This window comes from Hyla sarda, chromosome 1 (assembly GCF_029499605.1).
Source record: "Hyla sarda isolate aHylSar1 chromosome 1, aHylSar1.hap1, whole genome shotgun sequence".
Lineage (NCBI taxonomy): Eukaryota > Metazoa > Chordata > Amphibia > Anura > Hylidae > Hyla > Hyla sarda.
In genome coordinates this window covers 607,375,163-607,396,674 of record NC_079189.1, presented here as the reverse complement: position 1 = coordinate 607,396,674, position 21,512 = coordinate 607,375,163, and the positions used below count along the sequence as shown (strand labels likewise).

The 21,512-nt window shown below is 34.9% G+C and overlaps 2 protein-coding genes across 3 annotated transcripts in view; one reads left to right on the top strand and one right to left on the bottom strand.

The window, feature by feature from the left end:
* The window catches only part of LOC130297303 (uncharacterized), a 194,104-nt gene that overhangs the window by 53,304 nt on the left and 119,288 nt on the right, over positions 1-21,512 (bottom strand). The window lies entirely within an intron of this gene.
* Positions 13,757-21,512, top strand: part of LOC130296856 (zinc finger protein 3-like) — a 36,166-nt gene continuing 28,410 nt past the window's right edge. The window contains exon 1 of one of the 2 annotated variants that reach the window (XM_056548874.1): positions 13,757-13,811. The gene's annotated coding sequence lies outside the window, so the exon portion shown is untranslated. The remainder of the gene's footprint in view (positions 13,812-21,512) is intronic. The other variant, XM_056548867.1, reaches the window with a different exon arrangement.

The window sequence follows — 21,512 nt, the reverse complement described above, 5'->3', positions numbered from 1 at the left end:
AGGCTGATTCAGATCATAGCAGCCCCAGCAAACAGGCTGATTCTCTCCCCTCTCCTTGCTAATGTTTTTACACTGATAACAGAGGGGGGAGGGGAGGGAGCTGCCAGTGTAGAGCTGTCACACTGAGAATGGAGGGGAGGGAGAGAGGGAGCTGCGAGAGTAGAGCTGTCACACTGAGAATGGAGGGGATGGAGAGAGGGAGCTGCCAGTGTAGAGCTGTCACACTGAGAATGGAGGGGAGGGAGCTGCGAGAGTAGAGCTGTCACACTGAGAATGGAGGGGAGGGAGAGAGGAAGCTGCCAGTGTAGAGCTGTCACACTGAGAATGGAGGGGAGGGAGAGAGGGAGCTGCCAGTGTAGAGCTGTCACATTGAGAATGGAGGGGAGGGAGCTGCGAGAGTAGAGCTGTCACATTGAGAATGGAAGGGAGGGAGAGAGGGAGCTGCCGGAGTAGAGCTGTCACACTGAGAATGGAGGGGAGGGAGCTGCCAGTGTAGAGCTGTCACACTGAGAACTGGGGAGAGGGAGCTGCGAGAGTAGAGCTGTCACACTGAGAACTGGGAGAGAGAGATTTACGGGGCTAGAGCTGAGGAGGAGAGGAGTGCAGAGCAGGGGGGAGGTGATTGTGCCAGTGTAAAGCTGTTTCACTGAGAGAAGCAGAGGGGAGGGGGAGGGAGTGATTTTACAGTGTAAAACTGCAGCTTCAATTCCAGGGTCCCTCTCTCTGAGCACTGAGATTACATTTTGTTTCCTCGTGGCCACCCTGCTGTATAGGGCTATGATTGGAGCTCAGTGTTATGTGGGAGTGACTAACATAAGTTAGGGGAGGTAACAAGCTCTCTGCTCAGGCAGCTGAGAGCAGGAAATGTGAGCAGTGCATGCAGGGAAATGTAGTCTCTGAGATCACAGGCATAGCCACCATAACCAGGAAGTAACTGGAATTTATGAGCTGAATAGCCGGTGAATGGGGGGCGGATAAAAAATCACAAACATGTCAGAGAGGTGGTAGGTGAATATTCTATGGAATGGCTAGGTATTTATTTATTTTTTACTTTGCTGCATGGGATATCTTCTTTAAGCCTGCTATTGAAAGATGTGTGCTAAGATTGGTGGGCTTGAAGTTGGAGTGAGGTGAAAACATGACGTTTTTTACACCGTACCACCCTGAGGAGTGGAAATTTGGAGATCAAACTACTGAGGGGTGCGAGAAAGAATTGTCAGGCGAGTAACGTACAGCTCATTGCAAACATTATTCGTTACATTGATGAAAGGTTCTCCGTTTTTGATTCAATGCCATCCCGTGGATTCAACATCTTTGACTACACAACATGGCCAGAAGGTAGAGAGGAACTATCTGCATATGGCAGAGCTGACCTTGAGGAATTGATTAGTTATTTCCATTTTATTTTCTCAGCTGAGGAAAAGGAAGCTGTTCTTGAAGAGTTTTGTGGACTTAAAGGGGTATTCCAGGCAAAAACTTTTTTTATATATCAACTGGCTCCGGAAAGTTAAACAGATTTGTAAATTACTTCTATTAAAAAATCTTAATCCTTCCAATAGTTATTCGCTTCTGAAGTTGAGTTGCTGTTTTCTGTCTAACTGCCTTTTGATGACTCATGTCCCGGGAGCTGTGCAGTTCCTATGGGGATATTCTCCGATCATGCACAGCTCCCGGGACGTGACATAATCATTGAGCAGTTAGACAGAAAACTTCAGAAGCTAATAACTATTGGAAGGATTAAGATTTTTTAATAGAAGTAATTTACATATCTGTTTAACTTTCCGGAGCCAGTTGATATATAAGAAATTTTTTTTGCCTGGAATACCCCTTTAAGACACACATGAAAAAATTCAAAGATAAAAAAAATAACCATTTTGCCTGCATAGTCTTCAGTGTTATCAAGAAAGCCATCGACCCTGTGTAATATATTGAAGGTTGTGGAGATGATGATAAGTGTTTCCACAGCAGAGGCAGAACGGGGGTTTTCATTAAAATGGAAGGACCTGCATTTGAAAAATAAGACCCCAGCAGAGCTATTCAGTACTGGCTAATGTGGTGGATCCAGGCATGTAGGTGGCCATAAGAGACCTCATGAGGATGACACTGATCAAAGTCAACCTGTCATGTCAGCAGCATCATATCCCTGAAGAGCAGAAGACGCGTCTATTAAAGCACTTTCCCCTGTACCTGGGTGTTAGTTATATAATGTTACTAGTTCAATTGTTTCCTAATTGATGGCATTAAAGTGTTTTTAGGGCTGTTTTAAGTTTCTATAAATAAAACACCTCATTCATATACTATTTTGGTTGAAATTATTTTGCGGAACAGGACAAGTAGATTGGGCTCCATTTTAGTCCCTTGGACAAGTAATTTTTTTTTTAATTTCCACACCCCTGATGTATATACTATAATACTATAATGCATGTATATACTATAATACTATAATACATGTATATACTATAATACTATAATACATGTATATACTATAATACTATAATACATGTATATACTATAATACTATAATACATGTATATACTATAATACTATAATACATGTATATGCTATAATACTATAATACATGTATATACTATAATACATGTATATACTATAATAATTGTATATACTATAATACTATAATACATGTATATACTATAATACTATAATACATGTATATACTATAATACTATAATACATGTATATACTATAATACATGTATATACTACAATACATGTATACACTATAATACTATAATACATGTATACACTATAATACATGAATACAATATAATACATGTATATGCTATAATACATGTATATACTATATTACTATAATACATGTATATACTATAATAAACATGTATATACTATAATACTATCATACATGTATATACTATAATACATGTGTATACTATAATATATGTATACACTATAATACATGTATATGCTATAATACATGTATATGCTATAATACATATATATACTATAATACATGTATATACTATAATACATGTATATGCTATAATACTATAATACTATAATACTATAATACATGCATATACTATAATACTATAATACATGTATATACTATAATACATGTATATACTATAACACTATAATACATGTATATACTATAATACTATAATACATGTATATACTATAATACATGTATACACTATAATACATGTATATACTATAATACTATAATACATGTATATACTATAATACATGTATATACTATAATGCTATAATACATGTATATACTATAATACATGTATATACTATAATACTATAATACATGTATATACTATAATACATGTATATACTATAATACTATAATACATGTATATACTATAATACTATAATACATGTATATACTATAATACATGTATATACTACAATACATGTATACACTATAATACTATAATACATGTATACACTATAATACATGAATACAATATAATACATGTATATGCTATAATACATGTATATACTATATTACTATAATACATGTATATACTATAATAAACATGTATATACTATAATACTATCATACATGTATATACTATAATACATGTGTATACTATAATATATGTATACACTATAATACATGTATATGCTATAATACATGTATATGCTATAATACATGTATATACTATAATACATGTATATGCTATAATACTATAATACTATAATACTATAATACATGCATATACTATAATACTATAATACATGTATATACTATAATACATGTATATACTATAACACTATAATACATGTATATACTATAATACTATAATACATGTATATACTATAATACATGTATACACTATAATACATGTATATACTATAATACTATAATACATGTATATACTATAATACATGTATATACTATAATGCTATAATACATGTATATACTATAATACATGTATATACTATAATACTATAATACATGTATATACTATAATACATGTATATACTATAATACTATAATACATGTATATACTATAATACTTGTATATACTATAATACATGTATATACTATAATACTATAATACATGTATATACTATAATACTATAATACATGTATATACTATAATACATGTATATACTATAATATTATAATACATGTATATGCTATAATACTATAATACATGTATATACTATAATACTATAATACATGTATATACTATAATACTATAATACATGTATATACTATAATACAGACATTTAGTGTATTTTGTCCTGTTATTGTCGGTGTCCATACATCTTCTTATCCACATAGACACCTACAGTCACCGTCCTCTGACATATACACTATAATACATGTATATACTATAATACTATAATACATGTATATACTATAATACTATAATACATGTATATACTATAATACTATAATACATGTATATGCTATAATACATGTATATACTATAATACTATAATACATGTATATACTATAATACTATAATACATGTATATACTATAATACATGTATATACTATAATACTATAATACATGTATATACTATAATACTATAATATATGTATATACTATAATACTATAATATATGTATATACTATAATACTATAATACATGTATATACTATAATACTATAATACATGTATATACTATAATACTATAATACATGTATATACTATAATACTATAATACATGCATATACTATAATACTATAATACATGTATATACTATAATACATGTATATACTATAATACATGTATATACTATAATACTATAATACATATATACTATAATACATATATACTATAATACATGTATATACTATAATACATGTATATATTATAATACTATAATACATGTATATACTATAATACTATAATACATGTATATGCTATAATACTATAATACATGTATATACTATAATACTATAATACATGTATATACTATAATACTATAATACATGTATATGCTATAATACTATAATACATGTATATGCTATAATACTATAATACATGTATATACTATAATACTATAATACATGTATATACTATAATACATGTATATGCTATAATACATGTATATACTATAATACATGTATATACTATAATACTATAATACATGTATATACTATAATACTATAATACATGTATATGCTATAATACATGTATATACTATAATACTATAATACATGTATATACTATTATACTATAATACATGTATATACTATAATACTATAATACATGTATATACTATAATACTATAATACATGTATATACTATAAGACATGTATATACTATAATACTATAACACATGTATATACTATAATACTATAACACATGTATATACTATAATACTATAATACATGTATATACTATAATACATTTATATACTATAATACTATAATACATGTATATACTATAATACTATAATACATGTATATACTATAATACTATAATACATGTATATACTATAATACATGTATATACTATAATACTATAACACATGTATATACTATAATACTATAACACATGTATATACTATAATACTATAATACATGTATATACTATAATACATGTATATACTATAATACTATAATACATGTATATACTATAATACTATAATACATGTATATACTATAATACTATAATACATGTATATACTATAATACTATAATACATGTATATACAATAATACTATAATACATGTATATACTATAATACTATAATACATGTATACACTATAATACTATAATACATGTATACACTATAATACTATAATACATGTATACACTATAATACTATAATACATGTATATACTATAATACATGTATACACTATAATACATGTATATACTATAATACTATAATACATATATATACTATAATACTATAATACATGTATATACTATAATACATGTATATACTATAATACTATAATACATGTATATACTATAATACATGTATATACTATAATACTATAATACATGTATATACTATAATACATGTATATACTATAATACTATAATACATGTATATACTATAATACATGTATATACTATAATACTATAATACATGTATATACTATAATACTTGTATATACTATAATACATGTATATACTATAATACTATAATACATGTATATACTATAATACATGTATATACTATAATACTATAATACATGTATATACTATAATACTATAATACATGTATATACTATAATACTATAATACATGTATATACTATAATACTATAATACATGTATATACTATAATATTATAATACATGTATATACTATAATACTATAATACATGTATATACTATAATACATGTATATACTATAATACTATAACACATGTATATACTATAATACTATAATACATGTATATACTATAATACATGTATATACTATAATACTATAATACATGTATATACTATAATACTATAATACATGTATATGCTATAATACTATAATACATGTATATACTATAATACATGTATATACTATAATACTATAATACATGTATATACTATAATACTATAATACATGTATATACTATTATACTATAATACATGTATATACTATAATACTATAATACATGTATATGCTATAATACTATAATACATGTATATACTATAATACAGACATTTAGTGTATTTTGTCCTGTTATTGTCGGTGTCCATACATCTTCTTATCCACATAGACACCTACAGTCACCGTCCTCTGACATATACACTATAATGCATGTATATACTATAATACTATAATACATGTATATACTATAATACATGTATATACTATAATACTATAATACATGTATATACTATAATACATGTATATGCTATAATACTATAATACATGTATATACTATAATACATGTATATACTATAATACTATAATACATATATACTATAATACATGTATATACTATAATACTATAATACATGTATATACTATAATACTATAATACATGTATATGCTATAATACTATAATACATGTATATGCTATAATACTATAATACATGTATATGCTATAATACTATAATACATGTATATACTATAATACTATAATACATGTATATACTATAATACTATAATACATGTATATACTATAATACATGTATATGCTATAATACATGTATATACTATAATACATGTATATACTATAATACTATAATACATGTATATACTATAATACTATAATACATGTATATACTATAATACTATAATACATGTATATACTATAATACATGTATATACTATAATACTATAACACATGTATATACTATAATACTATAACACATGTATATACTATAATACTATAATACATGTATATACTATAATACATTTATATACTATAATACTATAATACATGTATATACTATAATACTATAATACATGTATATACTATAACACTATAATACATGTAAATACTATAATACATGTATATACTATAATACTATAACACATGTATATACTATAATACTATAACACATGTATATACTATAATACTATAATACATGTATATACTATAATACATGTATATACTATAATACTATAATACATGTATATACTATAATACTATAATACATGTATATACTATAATACTATAATACATGTATACACTATAATACTATAATACATGTATATACTATAATACATGTATATACTATAATACTATAATACATGTATATACTATAATACTATAATACATGTATATACTATAATACTATAATACATGTATATACTATAATACATGTATATACTATAATACTATAATACATGTATATACTATAATACATGTATATACTATAATACTATAATACATGTATATACTATAATACTATAATACATGTATATACTATAATACATGTATACACTATAATACTATAATACATGTATATACTATAATACTATAATACATGTATATACTATAATACTTGTATATACTATAATACATGTATATACTATAATACTATAATACATGTATATACTATAATACATGTATATACTATAATACTATAATACATGTATATACTATAATACTATAATACATGTATATACTATAATACTATAATACATGTATATACTATAATACTATAATACATGTATATACTATAATACTATAATACATGTATATACTATAATACTATAATACATGTATATGCTATAATACTATAATACATGTATATACTATAATACTATAATACATGTATATACTATAATACTATAACACATGTATATACTATAATACTATAACACATGTATATACTATAATACTATAATACATGTATATACTATAATACATGTATATACTATAATACTATAATACATGTATATACTATAATACAGACATTTAGTGTATTTTGTCCTGTTATTGTCGGTGTCCATACATCTTCTTATCCACATAGACACCTACAGTCACCGTCCTCTGACATATACACTATAATACATGTATATACTATAATACTATAATACATGTATATACTATAATACATGTATATACTATAATACTATAATACATGTATATACTATAATACAAGTATATGCTATAATACTATAATACATGTATATACTATAATACATGTATATACTATAATACTATAATACATATATACTATAATACATATATACTATAATACATGTATATATTATAATACTATAATACATGTATATACTATAATACTATAATACATGTATATGCTATAATACTATAATACATGTATATGCTATAATACTATAATACATGTATATACTATAATACTATAATACATGTATATACTATAATACTATAATACATGTATATACTATAATACTATAATACATGTATATACTATAATACTATAATACATGTATATACTATAATACTATAATACATGTATATACTATAATACATGTATATACTATAATACTATAATACATGTATATACTATAATACTATAATACATGTATATACTATAATACTATAATACATGTATATACTATAATACTATAATACATGTATATACTATAATACAGACATTTAGTGTATTTTGTCCTGTTATTGTCGGTGTCCATACATCTTCTTATCCACATAGACACCTACAGTCACCGTCCTCTGACATATACACTATAATACATGTATATACTATAATACTATAATACATGTATATCCTATAATACTATAATACATGTATATACTATAATACTATAATACATGTATATCCTATAATACTATAATACATGTATATACTATAATACTATAATACAGGTATATACTATAATACATGTATATACTATAATACATGTATATACTATAATACTATAATACATGTATATACTATAATACTATAATACATGTATATACTATAATACTATAATAATACATGTATATACTATAATACTATAATACATGTATATGCTATAATACTATAATACATGTATATACTATAATACTATAATACATGTATATACTATAATACAGACATTTAGTGTATTTTGTCCTGTTATTGTCGGTGTCCATACATCTTCTTATCCACATAGACACCTACAGTCACCGTCCTCTGACATATATACTATAATACATGTATATACTATAATACTATAATACATGTATATACTATAATACTATAATACATGTATATACTATAATACTATAATACATGTATATACTATAATACAGACATTTAGTGTATTTTGTCCTGTTATTGTCGGTGTCCATACATCTTCTTATCCACATAGACACCTACAGTCACCGTCCTCTGATATATACACTATAATACATGTATATACTATAATACTATAATACATGTATATACTATAATACTATAATACATGTATATACTATAATACTATAATACATGTATATACTATAATACTATAATACATGTATATACTATAATACTATAATACATGTATATACTATAATACTATAATACATGTATATACTATAATACTATAATACATGTATATACTATAATACTATAATACATGTATATACTATAATACATGTATATACTATAATACTATAATACTATAATAACTCAAAAAATCCCATTGGCCCCAATAACTTAAATAGTACAATTAGCCCTTATAACTCAAAAAATGACATTAACCCCAATAACTCTGAAAATCCCATTAGTGAGACTATATGTGTAAAACTTAATGGAAATGTAAAGTGTATGTTCACAAATGCCAGAAGCCTAGCAAATAAAATGGGGGAGCTTGAGGCCTTGATACTGGAGGAACATATTGATATAGTTGGGGTCACTGAGACATGGCTGGACTCCTCGCATGACTGGGCTGTCAATCTGCAGGGGTTTACATTGTTTCGCAAGGATAGAATGAACAGAAAAGGTGGTGGAGTCTGTCTGTATGTAAGAAGTGGTATGAAAGTCAGTGTGAACGATGCCATAGTGTGTGATGATTCTGAGGAGGTGGAATCACTGTGGGTAGAATTACAAAAGGAGGGAAATACTGAAAAAATAATATTTGGTGTAATTTACAGACCCCCTAATATCACTGAAGAGATAGAAGGTCGGCTGTATAAACAAATAGAGAGGGCCGCCCGGGCAGGTACAGTGGTAATAATGGGAGATTTTAACTATCCAGATATAGATTGGGGCCGGGGGTTGGCTAAAACTACAAAGGGGAGAAAATTCCTAAATTTATTGCAGGATAATTTTATGGGCCAGTTTGTGGAGGACCCAACAAGAAGTGATGCCTTGTTGGATCTGATCATTTCCAACAACGCAGAGCTGGTTGGTAATGTAACTGTGCGGGAAAACCTTGGTAATAGCGACCACAATATAGTTACTTTTGACTTAAAATGTAGAAAACAAAGACAGACGGGGAAGGCAAAAACATATAACTTTAAAAAGGCAAATTTCCCTGGGCTGAGATCTGCACTACAGGACATAGACTGGGGGGAGGTGTTCTCAAATACTGATACAGAAGGTAAATGGGACATCTTTAAATCAACTCTAAATAACTATACAGCTAAATATATACCAAAGGGGAACAAATATAAACGATTAAAACTAAATCCTACATGGCTGACACATGAGGTTAAAAGAGCAATAAACAACAAAAAAATAGCCTTCAAAAAATTCAAATCTGATGGGTCAGCTATAACATTTAAACAGTACAAGGAGCTTAATAAAATCTGTAAAAATGTAATAAAAACAGCAAAAATTCAAAATGAGAGACATGTGGCCGAAGAAAGCAAAACTAATCCTAAATATTTTTTTAGATATATAAATGCAAAAAAACAAAGGACAGAGCATGTAGGACCCCTTAATAATGATAATGGGGAGGTTGTCACAGGCGATAAAGAGAAAGCGGAGCTACTGAATGGGTTCTTTAGTTCTGTATACACTATGGAAAAAGGAGCTGACATTGGCCAGGTCAGTGCTGGTAACACATCATGTAATGTACTGAACTGGCTTAATGTAGAGATGGTACAAGGTAAGTTAAGTAAAGTAAATATAAGCAAATCTCCAGGGCCGGATGGACTACACCCAAGAGTTCTTAGAGAGGTAAGTTCAGTAATATCTGTACCCCTGTTCATGATATTTAGAGATTCTCTGGTGTCTGGTATTGTGCCAAGGGACTGGCGCAAGGCTAATGTGGTACCAATCTTCAAGAAGGGCTCTAGGTCTTCGCCAGGCAATTATAGACCGGTAAGTCTAACGTGCATTGTGGGTAAATTGTTTGAAGGACTTATAAGGGATTACATACAGGAATACATAGGGGATAATAGTATTATAAGTGATAGCCAGCATGGGTTTACTAAGGATAGAAGTTGTCAAACCAATCTAATTTGCTTTTATGAAGAGGTGAGTAGAAGCCTTGACAGAGGAATGGCTGTGGATATAGAGGGGGGGGGGGGGGGGGCTGTGTATATAGAGGGGGGCTCTGTATATAGAGGGGGGCTGTGTATATAGAGGGGGGCTGTGTATATAGAGGGGGGCTGTGTATACAGAGGAATGGCTGTGGATATAGTGTTTCTGGATTTTGCTAAAGCGTTTGATACTGTCCCTCACAGACATCTGACAGGTAAGTTAAGGTCCTTGGGCTTGGAAACTTTAGTTTGTAACTGGATTGAACACTGGCTCATGGATCGTACCCAGTGAGTGGTGGTCAATGATTCGTACTCTGATTGGTCCCCGGTTATTAGTGGTGTACCCCAAGGTTCAGTACTGGGCCCGCTGCTGTTTAATTTATTTATCAATGATATAGAGGATGGTATTAACAGCTCTATTTCTATCTTTGCAGATGACACCAAGCTTTGTAGCACGGTACAGTCTATAGAGGATGTGCATAAGTTACAAGATGACTTGGATAGACTAAGTGTCTGGGCATCCACTTGGCAAATGAGGTTCAATGTGGATAAATGTAAAGTTATGCATCTGGGTACTAATAACCTGCATGCGTCGTATGTCTTAGGGGGGATTAAACTGTCAGAGTCACTAGTAGAGAAGGATCTGGGTGTACTTGTAGATCACAGACTACAGAATAGCATGCAATGTCAGGCTGCTGCTTCCAAAGCCGGCAGGATATTGTCATGTATCAAAAGAGGCATGGACTCAAGGGACAGGGACATAATACTCCCCCTTTATAAATCATTGGTACGGCCTCACCTGGAATATGCTGTTCAGTTTTGGGCACCTGTCCATAAAAGGGACACTGCGGAGTTGGAAAGGGTGCAGAGACGCGCGACTAAACTAATATGGGGCATGGAACATCTTAGCTATGAGGAGCGATTAAAGGAGTTACAATTGTTTAGTCTTGAGAAGAGACGTTTAAGGGGGGATATGATAAACGTATATAAGTATATAAATGGCCCATACAAAAAATATGGAGAAAAACTGTTCCAGGTTAAACCCCCCCCAAAGGACGAGGGGGCACTCCCTCCGTCTGGAGAAGAAAAGGTTTAGTCTAAAGGGGCGACACGCCTTCTTTACCGTGAGGACTGTGAATTTATGGAACGGTCTACCTCAGGAACTGGTCACAGCAGGAACAATTAACAGCTTTAAAGCAGGGTTAGATACATTCCTGGAACAAAATAACATTAATGCTTATGCAGAATTATAAAACTACATCCCTTTCCCTTATCCCCTTACACCCTTCACTTCAATTCCCTGGTTGGACTTGATGGACGTATGTCTTTTTTCAACCATACTAACTATGTAACTAACTATGTATATACTATAATACTATAATACATGTATATACTATAATACTATAATACATGTATATACTATAATACTATAATACATGTATATACTATAATACAGACATTTAGTGTATTTTGTCCTGTTATTGTCGGTGTCCATACATCTTCTTATCCACATAGACACCTACAGTCACCGTCCTCTGACATATACACTATAATATATGTATATACTATAATACTATAATACATGTATATACTATAATACTATAATACATGTATATACTATAATACTATAATACATGTATATACTATAATACTATAATACATGTATATACTATAATACTATAATACATGTATATACTATAATACTATAATACATGTATATACTATAATACTATAATACATGTATATACTATAATACTATACTACATGTATATACTATAATACAGACATTTAGTGTATTTTGTCCTGTTATTGTCGGTGTCCATACATCTTCTTATCCACATAGACACCTACAGTCACCGTCCTCTGACATCATTTATCTCTACACTGAGCAGATGAGCCGAGAGCAGCAGCCCCTGATCATGTGACTCCTCCTCCTCCTCCATGTGACTGATCACCTGACTGTGACATCATCGCAGGTCCTGTTAGTACACTTCCTGTTCAGCTCTGCTGGTGAAGGTTTGTGTGTGTGTATATATATGTGTGTGTATATATATATATAGTTAGAAGAAGCCGTATTAGTCCAGTGATGCACAATCCTCGGGTGTTGCAGAATCTTGTACTTTTTTTTTATTGGACTAACAGTATTTTGTAGAGAAGATTTTTGGATTCCTCCCTTTTTCTCATGATTAGAGATGAGCGAATCGAACTTGACGAACCCGAATTCGTTACGAATTTTATGAAAAACTCGATTTGCAGCGAATACGAATATCGCCGCGATTCTATTGCGCCATTAAACTCATTTTTACAGCGTTCCTGGCTATTGTAGACCTAAGATGGCGGATCCACATGTGAGTACATGGGGCAGGGGATTATGGGAGGGCGGGAATGAAGGTAGGCGGGAATCACATGTGAGATGCAGCCTATCAGTGTTCACTGACTCCTGTGATGTCACAGCCCCTATATAATCGGCGGCCATCTTGCCTCTCTTCATTTCATCTATGCGCTCAGATGGAGAGGACGGGACTGTGCGTGTGTGTGCGTGTGCGTGTGTGCGTGTGTGCGTGTGTGCGTGTGTGCGTGCGTGCGTGCGTGCGTGCGTGTGCGTGCGTGTGCGTGCGTGCGTGTGTGTGTGTGTGTGTGTGTGTGCGCGCGCGCGCGCGCGCGCGTGCGTGCGTGTCTCATACCACAGCGTTACACTGCAACGTCACATCAGCATTAGGGAAAGGCAGGAGTGCAGAGTGCTGTGCTGTTACACTGAGGCTGCTTTCACACTATGAAGTTCACCCGTTAATAAATGTTATTGTTAATGTTATTATGTATTATTAACAGATGTTTAATAACGGGTGAATTATGGGTTTCTACAAAACATCCGTCATATACTGGACGTTTTTACACCTCTGCCTACAGACTCCCACAGCCAGGACTACTACTACTCCCATCATGGAACAGACTTGTTTCCATGATGGGAGTTAGTAAATCCCTAGCAGCGGGAGTCTGCAGACAGCTGGGGAGGCTACATTAGTGTTTGTACTACTACTCCCATCATTGAACAGAGTCTGTTCCATGATGGGGGTTGTAGTACAGGGGCCGAGGGATTGATCGCACCGGGTCTCACTTCTGATACCCGATGCGATCAGAAGTTATTAAGCAGGGGAGCGATCACAATGTATTTTTCTATTGCAGCTATAAATGACAACCATACCTATCAGAACGTATTCAGCAGCGCCCCGCCAGATGATCCCCCACAGATATACTATTCATTCATAGCGCCGGCAGCTGTATATGTATATAGATGTCCTGGGGGGGGCAGACATATAGCGTTATCTGCCCCCCACAGCGCTTTTATATACATATGCAGCTGCCGCGATATGAATGAATTGTATACCTGTCAGGATCATCGGCTGAGCAGCTGCTGGATGCGCCCTGACATATATACTTGTCATATATAACGCTGTACAAATGCGCTATATATGACAAGTATATATGTCAGGAGCGCATCCTGCAGCCACCCGGCCGATGATCCTGACAGGTATAAAATTCATTCATATCACAGAAGCTGCATATGTATATAGAAGCGCCGTGGGGGGCAGATAACGCTATATGTCTGCCCCCCCAGCACATCTATATACATATACAGCTGCCGGCGCTATGATATGAATGAATAGTATATCTGTCAGGATCATCTGGCGGGGCGGCTGCTGAATACGTTCTGATAGGTATGGTTGTCACTTATAGCGCTGCAATAGAAAATTAGGACAAATGCGCTGGCGGGGTCACAGTATGCGCTGGCGGGGGGTATAGATACATACTTAAATGCGCTGGAGGGATCACAGTATGCGCTGGTGGGGGGTATAGATATAAACTTATAAATTCGCTGGTGGGGTCACAGTATGCGCTGGCGGGGGTATAGATATATACTTATAATTGGGCTGGCGGGGGTTATATTTTTATTAATTAATGCTCTGGCAGGGGCTAGATATATAGCGCTCTATGCCCCCCCCCCCCACAATAAACACGTTGATTATATAAATGTCCCCTCAAATTGTCCATTTTTAAAACCCCAGGGGGATCCCTGATTGGCTCCTCAGTACCGGCCATTCAGGGATCCCGGCGGGGGAATTTAAAAATGAAAGTAAAAAATACATCGGTGATAGCAGGGTTGCGGACCATGCCGCCTGCTCCCCTGCTTAATAACTTCTGATCGCATCGGGTGTCAGAAGTGCAATCAATCCCTCAGCCCCTGTACTACAACCCCCATCATGATGGGGGTAGTAGTACAAACACTAATGTAACCTCCCCAGCTGTCGGCAGACTCCTGCAGTGGGGAATTACTACTCCCAGCATGGAAACAAGTCTGTTCCATGATGGGAGAAGTAGTAGTCCCTCAGCACTGCAGGAGTCTACTGATGTCACCTCTTCTGAGCATGCTCAGTAAAAATAATGTCCGTTATAATAACGGGCATTAACGGGTGTATTTTCTAACGTATGTCGGCCATAGACTTCAATGTTAAAAATAACATATGTTAATATACTCGTTTCTTGTGACGTGCGAAAAATGAGTGCATGTCACGTTATTTCTCCCGTCGCAACTAACGTACGTTAGTCATGACGGGCTATAACGTGTGACAAAGGGTAAACGAAAAAACCCATTGACTTTAATAGGGTTGTTTAACGTGTGTTAATAATTATGTTTCAAACGTACGTGTATTAATGGGAGAACCTCATAGTGTGAAAGCAGCCTAAGAAGGATCATTGATAGCTAAACCTATTCACGTTATTGAGCATTGCAGCAGAGATGGGCAGATAGCTGTCAGCTGCCTCATACAGATCTCCAAGCTGCCTAAACTTTCTGAAGCATCTTATCTCCTCATTTTTCAGCTCTATTGATTTTTTTTTTTTGCTCCACAAATCTTCTGCTGCTCAGAATGGTGTGACAGAGTGCAGTTTGTACAAGAGAAGGTGGGCCAGTCCCTGAGCCTGTCGGTGTGTTCAAAAGTGCAAGGCAGCGCCGATGTGTGGAGCTGTAACTACGGGCAGGGACAATACTTGTCTTTTACGGCCCACTGGGTAAATGTGGTTCCTGCACAGCCACAACAGCAACTTGGACAGGTCACACCGCTTCCTCCTCCACGCTCTTGCTCCCAGGCAGTTGGTTATGTTACAGTGTGCGACGCCACCTCCTCATCCTCCACCGTGTCCTCATCCTCCACTGCAGGTCCAAATCTTGGTGGCCCTTCTTCGTACCATGTGTGTAGGGCAAGGCGGTGTCAAGCTTTTCTTCACATGGTTTGCCTTGGTGAATGGAGTCACACGGGAGGAACTGCTAAAGTTCATTCGTAAAGAAATCCGAGTATGGCTTACTCCACGAAATCTGGAAATGGGAACCATGGTGACCGACAACGGGAAGAACATCGTGTCCGCGCTGCGACAAGGAAGTGTGAAACATGCGCCCTGCATGGCACACGTGTTGAATCGGGTTGTCAAGCACTTCCTCAAGTCTTCACCCCATTTGCAAAACATCCTGAAAATGGCAAGGAAACTGTGCATGCACTTCAGCCACTCGTACACCGCCAAGCACACCTTCCTTGAGCTGCAGCGTCAGAACGGTATCCCACAACATAGTCTTGTTTGTGACGTTGCCACACGTTGGAATTCCACCCTCCATATGTTGGACAGACTATACGAACAAAGAAAAGCCATCACCGATTTCTTGATGATCCAAGCAGATAGGAGTACTCCCCTGTGTAACTTCAATGTGAACCAGTGGCAGCTCATACGTGACACCTGCCGTTTGCTGAGGCCCCTTGAGGAAGCCACATTATTTGTCAGTCGCCTGGATTACGCAATGAACGACGTAATTCCACTCCTACATTTCCTACAACAAATTATTGAAACCATGGCTGGTCACGGCAATGGAGACGTTGCGCCTAAATCTCAAGGCTACATAAGCCCTGAGGGGGTTAAACTGGAGGAGGAGGAGGATGATGAGGGGCAGAGCGGAGCACAGTTTAGGTTGGATGAGATGGCCAGTGTTTCTAGTCATCGGACAGGAGAGGAGGAGCAGGAGCAGCCAGAGGAGCTGGAGGGTTATGAGGAAGTTGAGACAGAGGACCCAGACACACCGTGGCAGTATGCAGTGGAGATGGAGGCAGGTAGTCCCTCCGAGTCACTGGCGCAAATGGCATGATGCATGCTCAGTTGCTTGCGTAGTGACCCCCAAATTGTCAGTGTAGCGCGCGTGCAGCCCCGGACCTCTGAGGCCATAGCACCCCTGTTATTGCTCGATCTCGCGAGTGATCGTGCAATGTAAGGGGTTATTAAAGCCTCTTGGGTACTGCTGAAGCCTACTCCTGACTGCTCCTGTGTCTTTCAGGGACTACTTGACTTCATGATGCTTCTGGGCTTGGGCCTTTAATTTTAGAATTTTTGAAATACATACATACATGCTTAATTTAAATTTCAACATTTATGGTGCAATGTATGGCGTTATTAAACACTCTTGGGTATGTTTTTTTTTCAAAATTTTCTGATAATTATCACAGTAATAAACTTGAATTTTCCACAATAATAACCATTACACCATTGAAAGATTGTTGCGTAAGGGATGAACTCTGCTTCTTTATTTCATAAAAAATTATTTTATAGAAGAATGTCTTTTGGTGGTCCACCGTCCTGCATTATAGAGTCTTCTGGACTCTTGGATATGCGCTTGTTATTAAAAAAAAGGTACAAAAAACAAAAATGGCCGGTCAGGGCTATGGAGACGTTGTGCCTACATCTTACGGCACATGAGCCCTGTGGGTGCTTGTGAGATTAGGTCCGGCGGGGTCCGGGACACAAATTTTGATTTAAATTTCAAATAAAAAAATCACACATTTCAATGGTCTCCTCATGTTGCAGCCAACTCCAGGCTGCGTCATTCTGGTAATATATAGAGAGCACTCGCTGTCCTAAATTTTCGATAAAATTTTTCGTCAAAAATGTTTGTCTTTTTTATTAGGGATTGTGAAGCTTTGGTGCGTACTCATGCTTCAGCCAACTCCAGCCTGTGTCATTCAGGCAATATATATATAATATATGGTTTACTGATGGCGCTGCTGGGCCTGGGTCTGGGAATTTCAAATTTTCTCATAGGTAGCACCCGCTATCCAAAAGTCTTCTTCATAAATTTCTACAATTGTTGTTTTTTTGGAGGGATTGTGAAGCCCTAGTGTGTACTCATGCATCAGCCAACTCCAGGCTGTGTCATTCAGGCAATATATGTGTAGCACCCGCTGTCCTAAATATTCTTAAATTTTTTTAAAAGTTTTTTCTTTGGGATTCTGAAGCCCTAGTGTGTACTCAATGCTGCTTCCTGCTACACTCTGTCAGCCCGTTGGTCCTGTGACAGTGTGCTTCTCCGCCTCCACATCCTCCACTGTGTCTTAAGCCTCCACTGCCCGGACAAGTCTCAGTGGCCCTTCAGCATACCATGTGTGCAGGTCACAGCGGTGTCACGCTGTTCTTCACATGATTTGCCTTGGCGAGAAGTCTTGGAAACAATGGCCGGTCAGGGCAATGGAGACGTTGCATAAACCTCACGGCCACATGAGCCCTGTGGGGGCTTGTTGGATTTGGTGCTTTGTACCCACACGCTGGGGTCCGGGACACGCAAAGGTTGTTTTAAATTTCAAATCAAAAAATGATGGCGCTGTTGGGCCTGGGTCTGGGAATTTCAAATTTGCTCGTAGGTAGCACCCGCTATCCAAAATCTTTTTCAAAAATTTCTAAAATTGTGGTGTTTTCTGGGGGGGATTGTGAAGCCCTGTGTGTACTTGTGCATCAGCCAACTCCAGGCTGTGTCATTAAGGCAATATATGGGTTACAGATGCCGCTGTGGGGCCTGGGTCTGTGAATTTCTAATTTTCTCATAGGTAGCACCGGCTATCCAAAATCTTTTTCAAAAATTTCTAAAATTGTGTTGTTTTTTGCGGGGGGATTGTGAAGCCCTGCTGTGTACTCGTGCATCAGCCAACTCCAGGCTGTGTCATTCAAGCAATATATGGGTTACTGATGCCGCTGTGGGGCCTGGGTCTGGGAATCTCAAATTTTCTCATAGGTAGCACCCGCTATCCAAAAATTTTTCAAAAATTTCTAAAATTGTGGTGTTTTTTGAGGGGGATTGTGAAGCCCTGCTGTGTACTTGTGCATCAGCCAACTCCAGGCTGTGTCATTCAGCCACTATATGGCGTCCTTATGCTTCAGCCTCATCCAATGGTGTCCTCATGCTGCCAACACCTCCACGCTGTGTCATTCAGCCACTATATGGTCTCCTCATGCTGCCAACACCTCCACGCTGTGCCATTCAGCCACTATATGGTCTCCTCATGCTGCCAACACCTCCACGCTGTGTCATTCAGCCACTATATGGTCTCCTCATGCTGCCAACACCTCCACGCTGTGTCATTCAGCCACTATATGGTCTCCTCATGCTGCCAACACCTCCACGCTGTGCCATTCAGCCACTATATGGTCTCCTCATGCTGCCAACACCTCCACGCTGTGTCATTCAGCCACTATATGGTCTCCTCATGCTGCCAACACCTCCACGCTGTGCCATTCAGCCACTATATGGTGTCCTGACACTGATGCCACCACCAGGCTCTGTCATTGTGCTGCTGTGCGGCAGTGATTCTAAAAGCGATGACGGTAATCTGCATGTTATTCTGAATAACTATTATTTCACTAACCCAGCACACTCCATATGCGTTTTAGAACACAGCAAAGTGTTCTATACCCCTATAGAGGATGTATGTAGGCTAGAAATAGCCTTTTTTAATATAGATTCGCCGCTAAAAAATTCGTATCGAAACAAACTTTTTCGGAAAATTCGACAAATTGGCCGAATCGAATTTTTGAAAAGTTCGCTCATCTCTACTCATGATTTCTCATGACATGCTTCTGACTTGATAAAGGGAGGAATCCCGAAATCTTCTCTACAAAATACTGTTAGTCCAATAAGAAAGGTACAAGATACTGCAACACCTGATGATTGTGCATTTTCTCTCTCTCTATGTGTGTATGTATATATATATATATATATATATATATATATATATATATATATATATATATTTATTTATATATGTGTGTGTGTAGATATAATATACATATATATACAGCCATTGGCTGTCCAGGCATGCTGGGAGTTGTAGTTTTGCAACAACTGGAGGTCTGCAGGTTGGAGACCACTGGCGTACAGTGAGTTCCATCCAGGGCCGGCTCTGCCTATAGGCAAAATAGGCAGCGGCCTAGAGCGCACTCTTGATGGAGGCGCCGCTCCGCCCGCAGCAATAAAGTTAGCCAGCATCAGAAGCACCCATCCATCCAGCAAAACCCTGCCACCCCAGTAGTAAGGAGATTACATGAGGAGGAGGTTTGTTACAGTGTGTTATCAGTGTGTGACCCCAGTAGTAAGGAGATTACATGAGGAGGAGGTTTGTTACAGTGTGTTATCAGTGTGTGATCCCAGTAGTAAGGAGATTACATGAGGAGGAGGTTTGTTACAGTGTGTTATCAGTGTGTGACCCCAGTAGTAAGGAGATTACATGAGGAGGAGGTTGGAAGAACAGCGCTGGCGGGTCACATGATTTGGGAGAGGTGTGTGAAAATACCGTTATATACCGTAGAACCGCCGTAAGTTAAAAAAAATACCGTGATACACATATTTGGTCATAC